This window comes from Stomoxys calcitrans, chromosome 4 (assembly GCF_963082655.1).
Source record: "Stomoxys calcitrans chromosome 4, idStoCalc2.1, whole genome shotgun sequence".
In the NCBI taxonomy this organism is placed as follows: Eukaryota; Metazoa; Arthropoda; class Insecta; order Diptera; family Muscidae; genus Stomoxys; species Stomoxys calcitrans.
In genome coordinates this window covers 155,362,501-155,385,127 of record NC_081555.1, presented here as the reverse complement: position 1 = coordinate 155,385,127, position 22,627 = coordinate 155,362,501, and the positions used below count along the sequence as shown (strand labels likewise).

Below are 22,627 nucleotides of genomic sequence, written 5' to 3'. Positions count from 1 at the left end.
ATATTTTATTTAAATTTTATTGATATAGAAAATTTTGTGTATAAAAAAATTAAGAAAAAAAATTTCACATTTTTGTCACCAACCCTAACCGTGGATGTCTTACAGAAAACACGATACGAAAACGATAAAACAGAAATGAAAACACAAAACAGTTTCAAATTTAAAAACAATTTGTTATTTTGAACAAGTGAATTTTACGAAAACAAAATATAAACTAACAAGTGATGAACAATCAATGGCAGTTGTTAGTGCTGGCTGACGATTGGTGGCGATTTTGGGTAGATTGGATAGATATCTTACTTGATTTTGTTGTAGATTTTTTTTTTCAAATATTATAGTTGAATACACCAAAGAAATGCTAAGTAGCTAAGAGTTGGCTGATGAAAATGATGATGATGTCGTTGTGTTTTGTTTTTTTTCAAATAAAAAATTTCGTTGTAATTTTAAATAAAACCGTAAAACGGCATAAGAAACACGTCACTATGAATGTTGAGTTTTGTTTTTTTATAAAAATATTTTTGTGTTTTCCACTTACTTAAGTTTCTTCTTTTTTGTTTTTTTTTATGTTTATTTCATTTGATTATTTTTTTTTGCTATTTATTTTAATTAGCGTTGAATATTCAAAATAAAATTTAAATAAATCGCACACGCATACACACGCGCCCTCTATATTGTTTCGAATTATTGTTGGATTTGTCAATTTGATCTTGGAGGGGATTTTTGTTTTTCGTGTCTTCGATTTGTTTGCCCTTTAACGATTTTAAAACTCTCACTGTTTTCTTAAAAAAAGCTTGTTTTTACCGTCCGTGTTACCGTAGTGCTATGATTATATGGTCGTGTCTTTTTGTGCCACCCCAATGAATGGATGGTCAAATGCACAATGCCAAGAAATTGCGACAATATGCGAATTTTAAATGATTTTTTTAAGAGCCCTAATCAAAATAAGCCAAAATGCCACACATACAGACAAAGCAAAGCGCTCACTGGCAACAACCAGAAATTGAGGCAAAAGGTAAAAAAATAACAGCAGAAATCAAATCACAAAATTAATTGAATGAAATGATATCGAGAAAAAAAAAGAAATAATGATTTACACCAGATATGGTTAAAGCTCACGCACACAAGCACATAGAAACGGAGACCAGCATGCCGCCTTCAGCAGCTCATCAGGCCTTAGCAAAGGCTAAGGGGCTAAGGCATTACCAACCAACCCAGCCATCCACCAACAACGATACGAGGTGGATAGTATTTGTGGATCGTCGTCTGCAGGTGCTTTACCTCATGTGTATGCGGTCGTGTGCACAGTGATTAAAAGTATTCCGGTTCTAGCTATTAGCCGAAGTCATCTATCTACATCGTGCAGAGATTCGTTTTTGTTGTTGTTTTTTTCTACGAAATTATCATTTTAATATTTGGCATTACGCGCTCTATTGTTGACGCGTTGCCGATGTCGCTGGTTTTTTTTTTTGCGCTGAAAGTAGTCGGCAGCAGCGGCAAAATTGCAAAGGAAAGTCTCTGCCGCTCTCACTCTCTTTGGTTTTTTTGCATTAACACTCTAAAAAATCACACACAGCCTAATACTAAACTCTTCACTCCACTTGAGAGATATGGCGAGTGCGAAAGTCTTATCAAACCCACAAGAACACTAACAACAACAACCACAATAGAAAGGTGATAATGAAAGAGATGCCAAAGACACACTCAATATTAATTATGAAGTTTGTTAAAGAGTAGACACCAACAGCAGATTTTAATCAAATACACTCAAGGAAAAACATGATTATACATATGTTAGAGCATAGAAGGAGGAAGGAGTGAACAAAAATTTATCAATATTGATCCAAAATACTATAAAGTATAAATATTCTAGATCACCATGATATTTGAAGTTTATCTAGGGATGATCTACTATATTTTTGAGTATTGTGTGATATTAAGATGTAACCCCCTTTCCTCTTAACTAAAACTCCCTTATAATGAAGGTTATACAAATTAGGAGGATAAACGGATCACTTAGTATTTATTACTTTGGGGGGACCATTATCAGTGTGAAGACCGACAAATTTATGCTATCCTTAGAACAGTACCAGGGAGACTAGGCTCTCAGAGACTGAATAAGCCACATGCTAAATAATAGATGGGCAGCAAACAATAAAAAAACTAGTGAAAGCGTTCTATGTACGGCCGTTCTATGTTTTGGTCGTTGAGAGCCGTAAGCGTTAACAACGATGTCTGGTATAAGGCGAGATCGTCCCATTTGCTTCATGCCTATCGTTTGCACTCATTATTAACGTGGCTTGCTGCTGTTCTGTGATGCCGATCTTTGGATTTAAGTTCTTGGGCCCATAAATGCGGCATTTCTTTTCCAATTTCCTGAAATTTGGCACAGTGAGCTGTGTTAGGGTCTTTGACACACTTGTTCAATATGATTTTGTTATAAGGTTTTGGGCCCATAAGAGGAGCATTTATTATCTGATTTTCTTGAAATATGGCACAATGAGTTGAGTTTCACTCTTCGACATTCGTAACGAAAGTTCGGACTATATGTGGATATATCAGACATAAAAACCGATCTCTAGATTTAAAGTCTAGGGCCATATGAAGCCGCATTTATCTGCCGATTTCATTGATATTTGGCACAATGAAGTAAAATAGGCCTCTCGACATTCGTGTCGAGTATGCAAAGGATCGGACTATAAGTGGATATAGCTGTCATATGTGAGACATTTTTCCAAAAAAAGCTACATAAAAAAATGCGCTCATATTTTTTTGGCAACTATATATGATTTAGTACTTGTAAAAATTAAAAGAAAGGGTATGAATTTATGGCCGCGTGATGCAGGGTTGCCACCCCGTCAGAATTGAAACTTTTTAGCAGAAAATTTTTCAAACCACTAAAACTTAAAAATAAAAGAATGGTTTTAAAACACCTAAAGAGTTTTTTGTGCAGAATTTCCTAAATTTTAAAACTATGCATCACAAATTTAAAATTTTTTTTTATAAAAAATTTTATGCCTTTTTTGATTTTTTCAATTATGCCTCAAAATGTTCCATATTTCATTATCTTTTTACCCTACAAAGGATTACCCGAGGTACCAAAGTAGAAACAAAGTGGTTCAGCTTTTGAAGAGGGACTCAACAGCTACTCTGAGTGCATGTCTGCAATTTTGGTCGACTATTTTGATCAGTCCCTAATGAAAAAGTGGGACCAGCCCCTTACGAAATATTACGACCAGCCCCTAACGAAATATTACGACCAGCCCCCTTTGTTAATTCGTAAAATTATTTTGTTGTTATTAAAAACCTAAATTGTTATAATATATATATATTTTTTTTTGTTTTAAATAAAATTTTCTAAGCCTTAGATATTGTCCATTATCACAAGCCATACGTCATTTATTGTTTCTATTTTATTTTATTTCATTTTATTTGTACTTATTAGCATGTCATTAGCATAGATGTGTTATATATTAAGCAGTCTACAAGATATTATTAACTTTTTATTATTAATTTGGCATAATAAATATATTATTTGGCTTATACAAACTCCTAGACCTGGGCATATGGTTTCAGTTTGATTATTTTTGCTTTGGATAGTGCGTCATAAATGTTGTTGGTTTTTGATATTTTTTTTATTTTTGAAAGACACCGACATAGTGATGAAATCTTGTTTTTAAGGATTTTGGATATTGGCTGTTGAAAAATAAACCCTAAAGTGTATTTCGTTAACGATAAGATAAATAATAAATTTTAAATGAAATTAATTTTACGTATTTTGTATTTTTTGCACATTTATAGTCAAAGGGAGTGAATGTGAAATTGATATGAATACAATATTAGGCGTGTTTTTGAAATTATGGGAAACTTAAATTAAACTCTTTATAATATATACATTGAGTTTCAATTATAAAATGGGTAGTTTATTTACACGCCACCATAGGTTGACGATATATTTACAAGCTTCGTCATTCCGATAATGATTAGTCGAAATATAGACTACTGAAAATTTGTGCAACTAAGCTCTAACAGCTGGAGGAAATTTAAAATTCTCAGTCGTGTATACATGTGTGAATGCACATGTAACACAGGCTACATAGAACGGATGGATAACTTTTAAGTTATGTTTTTTACACAGTTATTAGAAAAACTTAATGTTGATTTGAAATAGGTTTTTTGACAGATTTTCTTTACAGAACTGTCAAATAAACCTATTGTAAGGCTTCATTTTATGAATAAGGCCATTTAATTTTAGGTTTTATAGTCTATATACATACGAGGGCGTTTCGAAAACTTCGAAAACTTCTTAGCCTAGCACAAAAAGCGCGGTATAAACGGAAAAAAAAGTTAATTGTTTTGGAAACTTCCATCTCTGCTTTGAACACATATTAAATTTTGTTTCGATCTGGCAACTCCTTCATATAGAACAATTGTTCACAAAAGACGCATCCGCGATTTTCTTACAATGGACAAATTTGAAACTTCCATCTCTGCTATGAACATATGTTAAATTTTGTTTCGAACTGGCAACTCCTTTATATAGAAACAGTTGTTCACACAAGACGCATTCGCGATTTTTTTTACAATGGACACATTTGAAATGCGTGTTGTCATTACATATTTATATAAAAAAGGTTTATATCATGGGCATCTCAAATGATCGATCTGCAAGATGGGTGCCGCATTTGTTAACAGTCGACCAAAAACGCTTAAGAATGAACTGCGTAAAAATCGAAGACGATCTAGCCATGTTCCTCCATCTGTCTGTTGAAATCACGCTACAGTCTTTACAAATAGAGATATTGAGCTGAAACTTTGCACAGATTCTTTTTTTTTTGTCCATAAGCAGGTTTAGTTCGAAGATGAGCTATATCGGACTATATCTTGATATAGCCCCTATATAGACCGATCCGCCGATTTAGGGTCTTAGGCTCATAAAAGTCACATTTATTATCCGATTTTGCTGAAATTCGGGACAGTGAGTTGTGTTGGGCCCTTCGACATCCTGAGATCGATTCAGATTTGGATATAGCTGCCATATAGACCGATCCGCCGATTTAGGGTCATGGCCCAAAAAAGGCCCATTTATTGTCCGATATTGGCAAAATTTTGGACAGTGAGTTGTGATAGACCCTTCGATATCCTTCCCCAATTTGGCATAGATTGGTCCAGATTTGGATATAGTTGCCATATAGACCGATACGCCGATTTACGTTCTTAGGCCCATAAAAGCCACATATATTATCCGATTTTGCTGAAATTAGGGACAGTGAGTTGTGCTTGGCCTTTCGACATCGTTCCTCAATTTTGCCCAGATCGGTCCAGTTACATTTGCCATTAGACCGATCTCCCGATTTAAGGTTTTGAATTGTGTTAGGCTCTTCGACATTTTTCTTCAATTTGGCCTAGATCGGTCCAGATTTGGATATAGCTACCATATAGACCGATCTCTCGATTTAAAGTCTTGGCCCCATAAAAGGCTCATTTATAATCCGATTTTGTTAGCCTTTTCGTGGGTATACAAAGTTCGGCCCGGCCGAACATTGCCTTTGTCTATAATATTGGCATATCGATTACGTAAATAGAAGGTTTACTTTATTTTTATTTCTTTTTGGTATATTCATAGAATTAAGACAATAATTTGTATAATAAATGCCGCTTATGCTAAAAGACTTATATTGAGAGATTATCTTACCAAAATTTAACAAATCACAAAAATATGTGGTACTTTCAAGGCAGGCAGTTTTCTATATAGCTTACCTAGAATGAATAGAAAAAACAAAGATACAATATTAAATACATTAAATGTGCAAATATCAGAATAAATCCTAAAATATAAATAGTATGTAACTCCACCTTTATAATCTCTTTGAGAGAGAGAATTGATAAATTTAATTATACTCTCTCCTTGTTCTCTCCCATTTTCTATAAGTTCATAACAATGATAATAAATTTGGATCGGGTTTACAATTCAATTTATAACAACCGAAGCCGGATTCACTAATATAAGGGAGTGTCACTTGCGAAAACATAAAGTGTATAGGGCCCATGAACATCTGCCTATTGTGAATGTTAACAAATATCTGTAAAAATGTTTTTTTCTCTGACAAAATGCAGCATATTGCATATCCACACTTAATTTTTTCTTTTTAGTTCACATCTTTTTGAAATACGGCTTAAAATATTTAAATTTTATATAATTTATTAATTCAATTTGAATATGAATGTGAACAAACGCACATTGCAAACATGTAAGAAAAACGTAAACAATAACAAGTTTGACAAGCCTTATGACGAAAATTCAAAAAATTGTATGTCGGCTGATCGCTAGACAAAACCTTGTTAAGTGAAAACCTTTTGGGTTTAATTAATGTTTAACTTCCCCACAGAAGTCCTAAACCAACTTCAATTGATCAACTTTTGATTATTAGACCATCTTCAGTTAAAAAGACTTCTCAGCCCAATGACTAAATATTTATACCAGTATTTGTTATGCTTCACTCAATTCTATAGATTTTAATCGCCTTTGGTATATGTAGTTCAATGTTGAATACTCTAAGGAACTGAATTGCTTTGCCTTATCTATACATTGACCCGTTTGAAGTTGCCTTGATTTTCAAAGATAGAGTGGTTGATAGATTCTTGCTAAAATGATATCAGTTGCTCTACTTTTAGCACTTTTTCTAAGAAGTGGTCAGTGTTACTTATATACCAACCACAACAGTTTACAGTTTTTCGTTTGTGTCTCTTTTGGGACGAGCTCAATGATCGGAGATTTTTGCAATGGAAAAGGAAAGCCAAAGATCACATCCACTAGAGAACGCGTTTCGTCATTTGGTTAGAATAACTCATCGACCATATTAGGTGTGGAGGCTTCAAGAGCCATACATTGATAGGCCGTCGTCTATACCGCGAAAAAGTGTAAGCACGACACTAACACAAGTCGTCTATACCGCAAAAAAATGTAAGCACGACACTAACACAAGTCTGACACCTTTCACACTGGCTGTTCATTTCCACCGCAAGTTTTTCTTTGTAGTGATAGACTTTTTCTCTACTTAGCCTCCATGGCATACACATGTTATTTGTGTGCATCTCTTGGAGTTGTATTGATGGTCTCGAACGCAAGGAAACGGCAACATCAACGGCAGCAGCAACTTCTCTCGTTGCCGCTCCGTATGCCCAGCCTCTGCTGAATTTTTATTTTTCAAGTTTTTTGCCTGTTAGGGCGAAGATCATTTAATTTCATAATTTTCGTTTATTTCTCTTTCGAGACGTGCTCAATGAGCGGAGATCACAACACACACCAACCACTTTGGGACGCGTTTCGTCATTTGGTTAGAATAACTTATCGGCCATATTAGGTGTGGAGGTTTCAAGGGTCAAATTTAATGTAATAGTTTCATTAGGCTTGATTAGGTTGAGTATTCAGAACCTAGTATTGACGTAACTCATTATAAAACAAGTAAATGCGTGTTAAGTTCGACCGGGCCAAATCTTATATACCCTCCACTATGCTTCGCATTTGTGGAGTGCATTGCTCGGTACATCTTTTTAGGCAAACAAAGGATAATGGATAAGATTTGCTATGCAAGCTATGGTCCCATTGGGATCATAAATGAATTGAAATGTTGAAAACCATTCAATGATTGCGTCCTCTAGAAGATAAAGAAGTCAAGATCCCAGATCGGTTTATATGGCAGCTATATCAGGTTAGGGACCGATTTAGACCGTACTTAGCATAGCTGTTGCGAGACAAAACAAAACATTTTATGCAAAATTTCAGCCAAATCGGATGATAATTGCGCCCCCTAGAGGCTCAAGAAATCCAAATCCCAAATAGGTTTAAATGACAGCTATATCAGGTTGTACACCATACTAAGCACAGTTGTTGGAAGTCATAACAAAACACCTCCTGCAAAATTTCAGCGAAATACGATAGGAAAATCGCCCTCCAAAAGTCAAAATCCAAAATCGGTTTATTTGGCAGCTATATTAAAACATGGACCTATATGGCCCATTAAAAATCCCAACAGACTTACACCAATAAGAAAGTATTTGTGCATCGTTTCCAGCATCTAGGTTAACTCCTTCGTAAGTTAGCTTGCTTTCGAAAGAAAGACGAACGGACATGGCTAGATCGATTTAAAATGTCATTGCGATCTATAATATATATACTCTATGGGGTCTTAGACGAATGTTTCGAGGTGCTACGTACGGAATGGCGAGATTAGAATACACCCATCTTATGGTGAAGGGTATAAAAACTGTGTGTTGTATAGCCCAAATCGGTTCTTAATCTGATATGGCTGCCATACATATAAACCGATCTGGGGTCTTGACTTCTTCAGCTTTTAGAGGACGCGATTCTTAGCTGATTTGGCTGTACTTTTGCACGTGGTGTTTTGGTATCACTTTCAATAACTGTGCTAATTATGATTCAAATCGGTTCATAACCCGATCTTGGATCTTCATTTCTTGAGCCGCTGGAGGGCGCAATTCTCATCCGATTTGGCTGAAATTTGGTATGAGGTGTTTTGTTGTGACTTCCAATAACAGTGCTAAGTATGGCGCAAATCGATAGATAACCTGATATAGCTGCCATTTAAACCGATCTAGGATCATTTAATTAATTTATGGTCCGAATGGGACTATAAATTGATATCGCTCCAATAGCATAACAGTGTTTATTCATTATTCTTTGTTAGCCTAAAAAGAGATACCGAGCAAAGAACTCGAAAAATGCGATCCATGGTGGAGGGCATATAAGATTCGGCTCGGCCAAACTTAGCACGCTCTTACTTGTTTAAATCTAGTAAGTTACTAAAATTTTCACCATATTTTCAAAGCTAGAGCACAATTTTTCGATTGAACAGTCTTTGAGCTTTGAGCGAATTTCCAAGATTTACATTCGTTGCTTGCTCGTGGGTTTCTCCATGATGAAATGGCAGCCTATACTGCAAACTTTTCACTTTCACATATGATGTTTGGGCACAATTATCAACTCGAAAAGCGTAACTTATAAAATATGACTGTGTCGTACAGTGCATTTTAGAATGCAGTTGTGTTGGTTTAGAATGCACCATAAAATGCATCCTTACAAAAGAGTATTTTACTTTTGGCTTCCTATGACCTTATACAATAGTTTATCTGTATATGTAGATTGTAGTCTTGAGTTAAGACAAAAGTACAAAGTTAGTACCTTTTTGATTCTTAAAACAAAACCACCGGTATTATCTTCTCTCAGTTTGTTCAAACAACTGCAATACACGTATGATGCAACCGATTTAAGCACACTTTTATCTGTTTTGGTAATATTTTTTTGTATGGGAAAATTCTTAATAAAATTACATTATTTCCCTATTATTTTTACAGAAAACAAATACCCGGAAATTCTCAGAAATGTCAATTAAACTTTAATCCGTAAATTTAATATTTAATCTGGATATAGTTAACAATCAAATTTATAACACAAATGTCATCTAGAGAAATATATTCAGTATTTTAAAATGAATTTATCAAAATTACAAATTTAATAACTTTACAATGCCATTCGGCACAATTAAAATGAGATTTTACGCAATAGAAAAAAATGCATACAATTTTCCTTAATTACAATATTTTGTAATATTTCTTTAATCAAACACCATAAAAGTTTAATGAACTTTGTTTGGTTATTATTCAAATGCCAATGTTTAACTAATTGCTATTTAAACTCTATTTAGTTTACATTCTTTGAAGAATGAACAAAAACACCCAAAAGCCAACAAAGATTTTCTTTAATTGTTTGTTAGTTGTTTGTGGCTTGCGAATAATTATTGTGGTTAATTAGGCATAATAAATAAATAAAATGAGGTCTTTCAAATGTTGTAACACCTTACAACAATAACCGGGAGCTTAATGACAGTTGTGGGAGATTTTTGTTAGTTTGCTGTATCTTACAGAAAAACAAAAAAATTCCCATGTTAAGTGAACTTTATTATTTTTCATAATGAAATTTTAGTGAAGCATTTATTGTTTTGTTGTATTTTTCTTCTATTTTTCATATAATTGCATGTTCTTCTTTTTGTTAAGTTACGCTTTGAGATTTTATATTAATTTGTTTTTGTTGTAGAAATCTTGATAGTAAAAATTATCATGAATGACAACATAAAAGGTAAGTTGAGATTTTCATTTGAAATGGAATCTACAACGAATGTTGTATGTGAGCTAGAACGATTTTGTTTGTAATCATGGTTTTAAGTCGCAGTAAATAATTGTTATTTTGCACTGAAAAACGCATTAGATAAAAGCAATGTTGTTGTTATAATGTAAGAAGTTGGAGAATTCAGAAACTGAAACTGAATTTAGGGCAATACAATCGAAACCGTTTAAGTGAAACGCTAAAAATCCAGCGATTTTGTTTCACTTATACGTAATTTTCACTTAAGCGTAGTTTGGATAAGTGAAATTAGTTTCCTGTTAAGCGATATAAGCATAAGTGCACTAATTACAGTGGTGGAAAAAATAATAGGGACAACAGTTACTCAGAACAAAAAGAGTAAGAAAACATGGTTACTTCTGTCAAAGGCTGAATCTGGTTATTCGTAGACCTTTTGAGTTTTAAACGATGAACTTAAATTAGGAACTAAATCTAATTTAACTCAGGGATGCTCGTTATGATGACTTTTCGGCAATTTTACTTGGAAAAAATATCAGCGACACTTATCAAATCGTGATATTTACTTATGAATTCCCTTTTTTGAGCACGTTTAAATATAAGAGAAGAGAAAAACAAGTGGTTACTACTCGATTAGTTTAATTTTTTGCAAAACTAAACAAAAATAAGCAATCCGACACTGAATGTATCCTTTAAGATACATGGCGCCTATAGAGGTCGCAATTTACATCCCATTAGGCAAACATTTTGTACAATAATTTTTCACATTTTTCTCGTGAGAGCACACGTTGTTCGAAATTCACCACATTCGAGCAATGCATGATGGATAAGAATTGTTATGCCATTGAAGCTACATATATCAAGTCATAGTCCGATTTGGACCATAAATGAATTGAATGTTGAAGACCATAGTAGAAGTCATTGGGTAATATAACAGTTCATACGGATAAGATTTACGTCTTGTAGGGGCTCAAGAAGCATAATCGGGAAATCGGTTTATATGGGAGCTGTATCAAGCTATAGATCGATTAAGACTATATTGGACATGTATGTTGAAAGACATGAGAGAAGCCGTTGTACAAAATTTAAGAATTGCGCTCTCTAGAGGCTTAAGAAGTCAATATGCCAGATCGTTTTAAATGACAGCTATATAAGCTTATGTTCCGATTTGAACCAAGCTTAGCACAGTTTTTGGAAGTCATAACAAAATATTGGGTTGCCCAAAAAGTAATTGCGGATTTGTTAAAAGAAAGTAAATGCATTTTTAATAAAACTTAGAATGAACTTTAATCAAATATACTTTTTTTACACTTTTTTTCTAAAACAAGCTAAAAGTAACAGCTGATAACTGACAGAAGATAGAATGCAATTACAGAGTCACAAGCTGTGAAAAAATTTGTCAACGCCGACTATATGAAAAATCCGCAATTACTTTTTGGGCAACCCAATACTTCATGCACAATTTCAGCCAAATCGGATGATAATTGCGCCCTCTAGTGGCTTAAAAAGACAAGATCCCAGATCGGTATAAATGACAGCTGTATCAGGTTATGTACCGATTTCAACCATACTTAACACAATTGTTGGAAGTTATTTTAAAATATTTCAAGCACAATTTCAGCCAAATCCGATGAGAATTGAGTCCTCTAATGGCTCAAGAAGTCAAGATCCAAGATCGGTTTATATGGCAGCTATATCAGGTTATGAACCGATTTAAACCATACTTGGCGCAGTTGTTGGAAGTCATAACAAAACACCTCATGCAGAATTTCAGCCAAATCGGATAAGAATTGCGCCCTCTATATGCGTAACAAATCAAGATTCCAGATCGGTTTATATGGCAGCTATATCAGGTTATGAACTGATTTAAGCCATAGTTAACATAATTGTTGGAAGTCATATCAAATCACCTCGTGCAAAATTTCAGCCAAATCGGATAAGAATTGCGCCCTCTAGAGGCGTAACAAGTCAAGATCCCAGATCGGTTTAAATGGCAGCTATATCAGGTTATAGACCGATTTGAACCGTACTTAGCACTGTTATTGGAACTCATAACAAAACACTTCATGCATAATTTCAGCCAAATCGGATAAGAATTGCGCCCTTTAGAGGCTTAAAAAGTCAAGATTCCAGATTGGTATAATTGACAAATATATCAGGTTATGAACCGATTTTAACCATACATAGCACAGTTTGTAGAAGTCATAACAGCATACTTCATGCAAAATTTCAGCCAAATTGGATGATATTTGCGTCCTCTAGTGGCTCCAGAAGTCAAGATCCAAGATCAGTTTATATGGCAGCTATATCAAAACATGGACCGATATGGCCCATTTACAATTCCAACCGAACTACGGTAATGAGAAATATTTGTGCAAAACTTCTAGGGCCTAGCTTTACTCCTTCCAAAGTTAGCGTGCTTGTGAAAGACGGGCGGACATGGCTAGATGACGATCAAGAATATATTGGGTTGCCCAAAAAGTAATTGCGGATTTTACTTATAGTCGGCGTTGACAAATTTTTTCACAGCTTGTGACGCTGTAATTGCATTCTTTCTTCTGTCAGTTATCAGCTGTTACTTTTAGCTTGCTTTAGAAAAAAAGTGTAAAAAAGTATATTTGATTAAAGTTCATTCTAAGTTTTATTAAAAATGCATTTACTTTCTTTTAAAAAATCCGCAATTACTTTTTGGGCAACCCAATATATACTTTATGGGGTCTTAGACGAATATTTCGAGGTGTTGCCAACAGAATGACGAACTTTGTATACCCCCATCCCATGGCAGACGGTTTAAAAACATGTGCAATTCAATATAGAAATACAAAATTTCCATTACAAATTTGACCGTTTGCAAAGTTACTAAATCTGGGTTGCAATCCATAATCGACCCATAAGATTCTTGAAAGTGTTGGTTGGCCGAGTACTACAATACTTTGTCATGTTTGTAAGCAGACAATTTGTGCAGATGTATCTGAACGACTTAATTTGTCCAAAAACATATAATTGATTGGACCAAGGAAATATTCAGCATTATCTGTAATTGATATGAGAGTTGAACGATATGCAATGGCATTAATACTGAAATTTCATTCGATTACTAAGTACGATTCAAAAGTCAGGATATTGTGTTATATTTTTTCCCAAAACTCGGGATACCGTATTGCCTAATCCTGACCACCTGGCAAGCCTACGCCTAATGCTGCTGCCGTTCCCCAAAAGGTGTCGTACTATGTCATACCGTTCGGACTTGACTTAATACGCAGGCCCCCTATCATTGAGCTTAAACTCATTGATATGTGAGAAGTTTGCCCTCCTGGTCCTTAATGGAATGTTCACGGGCAAATTTATAATTTGCATGTACTTATTCAAATCAATTTTAAATATATTATGACAAATATTAAAAAATTTGACATAAAACATTCATGAGAAACTTCAAGCATTGCTGTATATAAATAATATTCAATAAAGAACTTAAAAAATTTTTGTTAATTTATTTATTTAGAAAAACTTTTAAGGCTTTCATCAAATTTTTGAACAACGACTCATCAAATAAATCGCAAATAATTTTATAATTTTGTTTTGTACCATCAAAACCCCCATCACGACAAGACAAAAATAGTTAACACCAATTCAAACGTGATTAACTCATCAATGCAATTAACCGGGCATGGTCCTGAATGGTACGAGTACATCAAAAATTCATCTTAAAGTCGCAACGAATTTATTTTTTTTTATATATTTTTCTTTGCAAAAAATTTGTATATATACCAATTAACACTTCTTTCCATGACTCATATTGCAGCCGGGGTTTTTTCACTTAAAATTTTTTATACAAATAAATCCAATCGAAAATAAATATTGAGCGATATCATCACCCTAAGCATGTTTACCAGAGACCCGAAGACTTTCTGACGCAGTTGAATTAGAGCAACAGAAAAGGGGTGTATCTCCTAGCGCTTGAAAATTAATTAATAAGATGTACTAATGACACTTTGGTACAATTTCAGGGTTATATTTTAGGGGAGGGGAAATTCAAGTTTGGGTTATGGCTTTGGCTAAAAATACAAATCTGCTTATGAACATTCCATTAAGGAACAGGGCAAACTTCTCACAATCAATGAGTGCCGACCGATTCAAGTATAAACTCAATGGTAAGGGGACTCCTTTTTATAGACGAGTCCGAACGTCGTGCCACAGTGCAACACCTCTTTGTGGAGAAATTTTTACATGGCTGCCATACCAAATGTTACAGTACACAAAAAAAAAATTAACTCTTAGAAAAAATAAATAAGCAAATTTATATGTAAAAAAAAAACGGAAAGACGAAACTAGTATACCCTCCACCATAGGATGTGGGTATACTAATTTCGTCATTCCGTTTGTAACACCTCGAAATATCCGCCTAAGACCCCATAAAGTATATATTTCCTTGATCGTCATGATGTTTTAAGTCGATCTAGCCATGTCCGTCCTTCCGTCCGTAACTTTCGAAGGTGTAAATTTTGGTTAAATGGTTTTTTGTCTTGCTTATGAATATATTGTTGTTATATCTTGGCTTGTAAAGAGTGCCTTTTAAACAACAAATATGTATTTTCGGTCGCTGAGTTTAAAAATAAATTGTTGCAGAAAAATTAACAAATTTTGTCGTAGCTTTTTCGACAAAAGTTGTTGTTTTTCAAAAGTATTTTTTCTGTGTACCTCACAAATGTTGGCAGCATTAAGAAAGAATGGATAACCACCGCTGCAAATTTGTATGATGTCTCGCCAGGATTCGAAGAAGCCGAAGATTCATGGCCAGTGTTCCAAGAAAAGAATAGATGCTGGTCACCCATCGTCTGAATACCTTAAGATGAAGAAGCTGGTCTCACTTCTGGAGTGCCTCAAGGCGAAGAAGATGGTGCTAAGTTTAAGAAGGAAGAGGAAGCCGCTAATAGAAACATGCAGGCCTAAAGAGTGCACTTGGAGCTACAGGGTGCGTCAGAGAAAATTACTTATGAAAGGTCATTAAAAACAAAAGTACTTCCATTATTGTTGTATCCACCACCATAGGATGGGGGTATACTAATCTAGTCATTCCATTTGTAACACCACGAAATATTCCTCTAAGATCACATAAAGTATATATGTTCTGGTCGTCTCGACATTTCGAGTCGATCTAGCCATGTCCGTCCGTCCGTCTGTCGAAATCACGACAGCGGTCGAACGCGTAAAGCTAGTCGCTTTTGCACAGATACTAACTTCTTGATATATGATCTAGAACTGGTCGTATCGAAAATGTTACACGACCACTGCAGTGTTTATCAAGCGGAGATCCTTGCAACTGAGGAAGTGATGAAATGGCTAACATATAATGTCATAACGACGATGGGCATAAATATCTTCTCAGACAGCCAGGCAGCCATTAAATCCCTGGATAATGTATTTCTGAACTCAAAAACCGCCCTCGACTGTTGCAGATCTCTCAACGAGATGGCTGAACAGTATAAAATTCATCTGTTCTGGGTGCCGGGCCACAGAGATGTCCCTGGCAATTGTAAAGCGGAAGAGATTGCGAGACTAGGAACTACCCTACAAATTCCAGGGATACTGGAATCTGTGGGTATGCCTCTAGCGACATGTAAGCTAAGTTTTCAGGACCAGGCCCGAGGGGCAACGAATGAAAGATGGTCACAAAGAGGGGTCTACCGCTTTGCTGTCATTGGCTAGAACAGACGTCTTAGTTATTGTGTCCGTCATAACAGGTCACTGTCTAATCGGAAAGTATGCTGACAGACTGAAGGTTGCCAACAACGACTTTTGCAGAAGCTGTGAGGACATCGAATAAGAAGAGACTATAGAACACCTTCTGTGTGCTCGTGTCCGGCACTAGCAGTCAGAAGGAGTTCCAGTTTAGGCTGACAGACTGAAGGTTACCAACAATGACTTTTGCAGAAGCTGTGAGGACATCGAAGAAGAAGAGACTATAGATCAACTTCTGTGTGCGTGTCCCGCACTAGCAGTCAGAAGGAGTTCCACTTTAGGTTCTCATTTCTTGGAGAACCTGTCTGATTTACGGATGTGAACATTCGTAAGTTATTGGGCTTTTTAAAGCGATCTGGATGGTTCAACGGTATGAACTAGAAGGCATCTTCCTTCTTCTGTTTCTGTGGTATCAGAATGGACGAAAACGTCTAAGTGAGTCTGATGGCAGACTGCCACTTAAACATAACCTACTATTGATATGGGTCGTTGGGGATTGCAAATGGGCCATATCATTTCAGATTTAGATATAGCCCCCAAATATAAACCGATCTCCCGATTTGATTTCTTGAGCATCTGGAAGCCGGTCAAAATCGGTCAAGAAGCTGATATAGCTCCCATAAAAACCGATCTCCCGATTTGAATTCTTGAGTCCCTGGAAGGCTTAGCTTTCATCCTGTTTCAATGAAATTTTGCTCACATTGTTCTGTTATGATTTCCAATAGCTGTGCCACGTGCGGTCCAAATCGGTAAAAAAACTGATATAGCTCCCATATAAACTGATCTCCCGATTTGACTTCTTGAGCCACTGGGAGCCACAATTTTTGTCCGATTTGGCTGAAATTTTGAATGCGATTTTGCAGACATTTTAAGGTCACTAACAAAATAGTCCTTGTGAAATTTTGTGCGGGACGGTTGAAAATTTTAGTTACTACGATCATTTAAGTGCAAATCGGCCTATCTGAACCGATTTTGATGAAATCTTGCAGATATGTTATGATCAGTAACAGAACATTTCGTGCCAAATGTTTTAAGTGGAAATCGGGCGATACATATTGGGTTGCCCAAAAAGTAATTGCGGATTTTTCATATAGTCGGCGTTGACAAATTTTTTCACAGCTTGTGACTCTGTAATTGCATTATTTCTTCTTTCAGTTATCAGCTGTTACTTTTAGCTTGCTTTAGAAAAAAAGTGTAAAAAAAGGAAATTTGAGTAAAGTTCATTCTAAGTTTTATTAAAAATGCATTTACTTTCTTTTAAAAAATCCGCAATTACTTTTTGGGCAACTCAATATATATGGGAGCAATATCTAAATCTGAATCGATTTTTACCAAATAGCGTTCGTCGTTGGACCAAAAAAGTGACATGTGCAAAAAATTTCGTGATGATTAGACAACACGACCTGCACTTTGATTACAAGATTACATGGACTCACAGACGGCCAGACGGACATGGCTAAATCGAATCAGAAAATGATTTCAAGTCGATCGGTATACTTATCAATGGGTCTAGCTCTTCTCTTTCTTAGCATTGCAAACAAATGCATACAACTTATAATACCTTGTACCACATTGCTGGTGTAGGGTATACAAATTGAGATATTTAGTTGAAATTTTGCTCTCACTGGTATTTCTTTTATACGTTAAGCTCTTAAATGGGCCAAATCGGATAATATTTGGATATAGTTGCCATATAGACCGATCTGGCGATTTCGGGTTTAAAGCGCGTAAAAAACGTTTTTTGTCCGATTTCGCTGAAATTTAAAATAGAAAGTTGTGCTACCTGAATATATCTCATATCGGACCATATTTACATAAAACTGCCATATATATACCGATATACCGGATTATGGTCTTAAACCTGTAACAGACGCATTTGTTATCCGATTTCGATAAAATTAAGAATACTGAGTTGTTTTAAGCCTTCCAACATCTGCCTCAAATATGGTTCAGCCGCAATTATAATCCGATTTCATTTAAATTTAAAATAGTGAGTTGATTAAGACCTCCTGATATCCGACTCAAATATGGTGTGGATCGGTCTATATTAAGATACAGCTGTCATATAAAGCGAACTGCTGATTAAGGGTCTTAAGCCCATAAAAGCCGCAATTATTATCCGATTTCATTTAAATTTGAAAGAGGAAGTTGATTAAGGTCTCCCGATATCCGATTCAAATATGGTTCAGAGCGGTCTTTATTCGGGCATAGCTACCATATAGACCGATCTTCTGATTAAGGGTCTTGAGCCCATAAAACCTGCATTTATAACTCGATTTCGCTGAAACTTGAAACAGCGAGTTGTTTTAAATATGGCCCAGATCGGATCATATTTGGATATAGCTGCCATATAGACCGATCGGCCGATAAAGGGTCTTAAGCCCATAAAAAGGCAATATTTATTACCCGATTTCGCTGGAATTTGACACAGTGACTTGTATTAAGACGAAGACTACACTTTACAAGACACTGATACTACCCGTGCTGTTATATGGTTCTGAAGCATGGGTACTTGTGAAAACAGACGAGGCAGTGCTTGGAGTATTTGAGAGAGAGATTCTTCGCAAAATATATGGACCAGTTTGCGTTAACGGAGAATATAGGCGACGTATGAACCACGAGCTGTATGAGCTGTATGACGACGATAGCATAGTTACACGCATTAAAATACAACGGCTGCGTTGGCTAGGTCATGTTGTCAGAATGGATGAAGAAGCTCCAGCAAAGAAGTCTTTTGAAGGCAAACACGGTGGTACACGCAAACCGGGAAGACCAAAAGCCCGATGGAAAGATCAAGTTGTGGGAGACACCTCGAAACTTGGTGTCAGAGATTTTAGAATAAGCGCAGAAGATCGAGGAGCTTGGAACGCTTTTCTACGTTCGGCTAGTGGAAGAAATATTCTGTCATAGCCAATTAAAGTAAGTAAAGTAAGACTTGTATTAAGTCTCCCGTCATCCGACCAGCATATGCCTAATATCTTTCAATTTAGGGTCTTAATCCCATAAAAAGCAGATTTGCTGCCCAATTTCGCTGAAACTGAGACTTGTATAAGAGTTGTCGGGAATTGAATCACATATGATCCACACCAGCCCACATTTGCAGATTACTCTGGATATGGAAGTGGAGTTGTTATAACAGAGGATGGCTAAGTTATCCATGGTGGTGGGTATTCAAAGTTCGGCACGGCCGAATTTAACATACTTTTACATCTTTTGTTTAATTTATTGAACTTTAAAATATGTTAGACTGTCAACAAGCAAATTTTCTCCCAAAACATGATATTGAATGACAGGAATTTTTTGTAACCAGTTTCATTCTTCCAATTTTCGGCAATCCACATTCGGATATCTCTTTTTTAACTTCAGCTAGAATTTGTCTAAGTCAGCTCTATTCTTGGGTATTTTTCTACCCACTCGTCAATAATGGGTTAATACCTTCAGATTTGATACTAAATGGAAGTCTTTTGAACGTCAAATTCCTTCTTATTATTCCCCAGAGGATAATTACCTATTCAAAGTTTTTTTTTTTCTCACTCAATGACTGAATCATATATCCGTAAATTTGGTCAAATCATTGGCCTTTGTTTAAACTATTGTTAATATTGTTAAAAAAAAAAACTTAAATTGAATGTTAATGCTACCGTATGCCAATCTTAGCCGTTTGACAGCAATTGAATTATAAGATTTTTTTTCTGGCTAATTGAAGTGTGCTGCCAATCATTGAGTCCAAATTTTTAAAATAAATATTTAATTTTTTTTTTTTTGAATAATTCAAAATGAAAATATTTATTTTTCTAATGACCTTATTCAATTCCTATATAATTTTTGTTATAATCTCTTGAGATTTTATGGTATTTCTAACATAATGAACACATAAATATTTATTGCAGCATTTTGTGACATTAAGGCAGCTCATTATGAGGTCTTTAAGGAAATTAAATTAGTTATGCTTGCGGAAGTATGACCAGCTTATGTATGGATAAGACTTGATACATATTAAAATTTAAGGGAATTGTGTTGAATTTAATGAATGCACGGAATTATATGCCAAATTATGCCAACTCTGAAGACGATCAGATGAAAATTGCCACCTGTAGCTTGTACTTAAATAATCATGGACAGACAGATGGACAGACAGTTGGACATAGCTAAATCGAATCAGAAAGTAATTCTGAGTTGATCGGCATGCTTATCAATTGGTCTATCTCTCTTCCTTCTGGGATGTTACAAACAAATGCACCACGTTATAATACCCTGTTCCACAGTAGTGGCGTGGGGTATAACAATTAACAAGTAACAAGGGTGCTAAGTTCAGCCGGGCCGAATCTTATATACCCTCCATCATGGATCGCATTTGTCGAGTTCTTTGCGCTGCCACTCTTTTTACGCAAACAAAGAATAATGAATAAGAGTTGTTATGTTATTCGAGCTACATCAAGTCGTAGTCCGATTCGGACCATTAATGAATTGAATGGTGAACATTGTAAAAGTCAATGTGTATTACTTCAGTTCATTGGGATAAGAATTGCGCCTTGAAGGGGCTCAAGAAGCAAAATCGGGAGATCGGTTTATATGGGAGCTGTATCAAGCTACAGATCGAATTCTGATCATATTGGACACGTATGTTGAAGGTCATGAGAGAAGCCGTTGTAGACATTTCTGCCAAATCAGATGATAATTGCGCCCTCTAGAGGCTCAAGAAGTCAAGATCCCAGATCGGTTTATATGGCAGCTATGTCAGGTTATGTACCGATTTGCGCCATACTTAGCACAGTTATTGGAAGTCATAACAAAACATCTCATGGAAAATTACAGCCGAATTGGAAAAGAATTGTGCCCCCTAAAGGCCGAAGAAGCTGAAGATCGGTTTATATGGCAGCTATTGGGTTGCCCAAAAAGTAATTGCTGATTTTTTAAAAGAAAGTAAATGCATTTTTAATAAAACTTAGAATGAACTTTAATCAAATATACTTTTTTTACACTTTTTCTCTAAAGCAAGCTAAAAGTAACAGCTGATAACTGACAGAAGAAAGAATGCAATTACAGAGTCACAAGCTGTGAAAAAATTTGTCAACGCCGACTATATGAAAAATCCGCAATTACTTTTTGGGCAACCCAATATATCAGGTTATGCACTGATTTAGACCATACTTAGCACAGTTGTTGGAAGTGATACCAAAACACCAAATTTCAGTCAAATCAGGTGAGAATTGCGCCCTCTAGAGGCTCAAGAAGTAAAGACCCAAGATCGGTTTATATGGTAGCTATAATAGGTTATGAACCGATTTGAACCATACTTGGCGCAGTTATTAGAAGTCAGAGCAAAACACTTCGTGCAAAATTTCAGCAGAATCGGATAATAATTGCGCCCTCTAGCGACTCAAGAAGTCAAGATCCGAATCGGTTCATATGGGAGCTATATCAGGTTATGAACCGATTTGGACCATGCTTGGCACAGTTGTTGGAAGTTATAACCAAACACTTCACGCAAAATTTCTGACACATCGGATAATAATTGCGCCCTCTAGCGGCTCAATAGGTCAAGATCCGAAATCTTTTTATATGGTAGCTATATCAGGTTATGAACCGATTTAGACCATACTTAGCAGAGTTGTTTCAAGTCAAAATAAAATACTTGGTGCAAAATTTCAGCCGAATCGGATAATAATTGCGCCCTCTAGCGGCTCAAGAAGTCAAGATCCGAAATCGGTTTATTTGGCAGCTGTATCAGGTTATGAACCGATTTAGACCATGCTTGGCACAGTTGTTGGAAGTTATAACCAAACACTTCACGCAAAATTTCTGACATATCGGATAATAATTGCGCCCTCTAGCGGCTCAAGAAGTCAAGATCCGAAATCGGTTTATTTGGGAGCTGTATCAGGTTATGAACCGATTTAGACCATACTTAGCAGAGTTGTTTCAAGTCAAAATAAACAATTTGGTGCAAAATTTCAGCCCAATCGGATAATAATTGCGCCCTCTAGTGGCTCAAAAAGTCAAGACCCAAGATCGTTTTATATGGCAGCTATATCAGAATATTAACCGATATAGCCCATTTACAATTCAATCCGACCTACACTAATAAGAAGTATTTGTGTAAAATTTCAAGCAGCTAGCTTTACTCCTTCGAAAGTTAGCGTGCTTTCGACAGACGGACGGACGGACGGACATGGCTAGATCGACATAAAATGTCATGTCGATCAAGAATATATATACTTTGTGAGGTCTTAGATGAATATTTCGAGAAGTTACAAACAGAATGAAGAAATTTGTATACCCCCATCCTATAGTGGAGGGTATAAAAATGTGCTAAATTCCGCCAGGCTGAGTTTTGGGAACTGGTTATCGTGGGTTATTATTTGTATACCCACCACCGTAGGATAGGAGGTATACTCATTTTGTCATTCCGTTTGCAACACATCGATATATCAATTTCCGACCCTTCAAAGTGTATATATATCGGATCGTCGTAAAATTCTAAGACGATTTAACGATGTCCGTGTGTTTGTCCGTCCGTCGGTTGTAATCACTCTACAGCCTTCAAAAATTGAGATATTGAGCTGAAATTTGGCACAGATACATCTTTTTGATGCACGCTGGTTAAGTTCTTGAACGGGCCAAATCGGACCATATTTGGATATAGCTTCTATATAGACCGATTTTCCGATAGACCGATTCCGATTTTCCCATAAAAACTTTATTTTTCATCTGATTTTACTGAAATTTAAA

General features: G+C 35.7%; 1 protein-coding gene across 3 annotated transcripts in view; it reads right to left on the bottom strand.

Moving 5' to 3' along the window:
* The window catches only part of LOC106085104 (UNC93-like protein), a 124,534-nt gene that overhangs the window by 53,703 nt on the left and 48,204 nt on the right, over positions 1-22,627 (bottom strand). The window contains exon 1 of one of the 3 annotated variants that reach the window (XM_059366421.1): positions 301-1,410. The exons of 1 other annotated variant lie outside the window; for it this stretch is intronic. The gene's annotated coding sequence lies outside the window, so the exon portion shown is untranslated. Of the gene's footprint in view, positions 1-300; positions 1,411-22,627 lie in introns of those variants that run through there. One more of the 3 variants, XM_059366422.1, reaches the window with a different exon arrangement.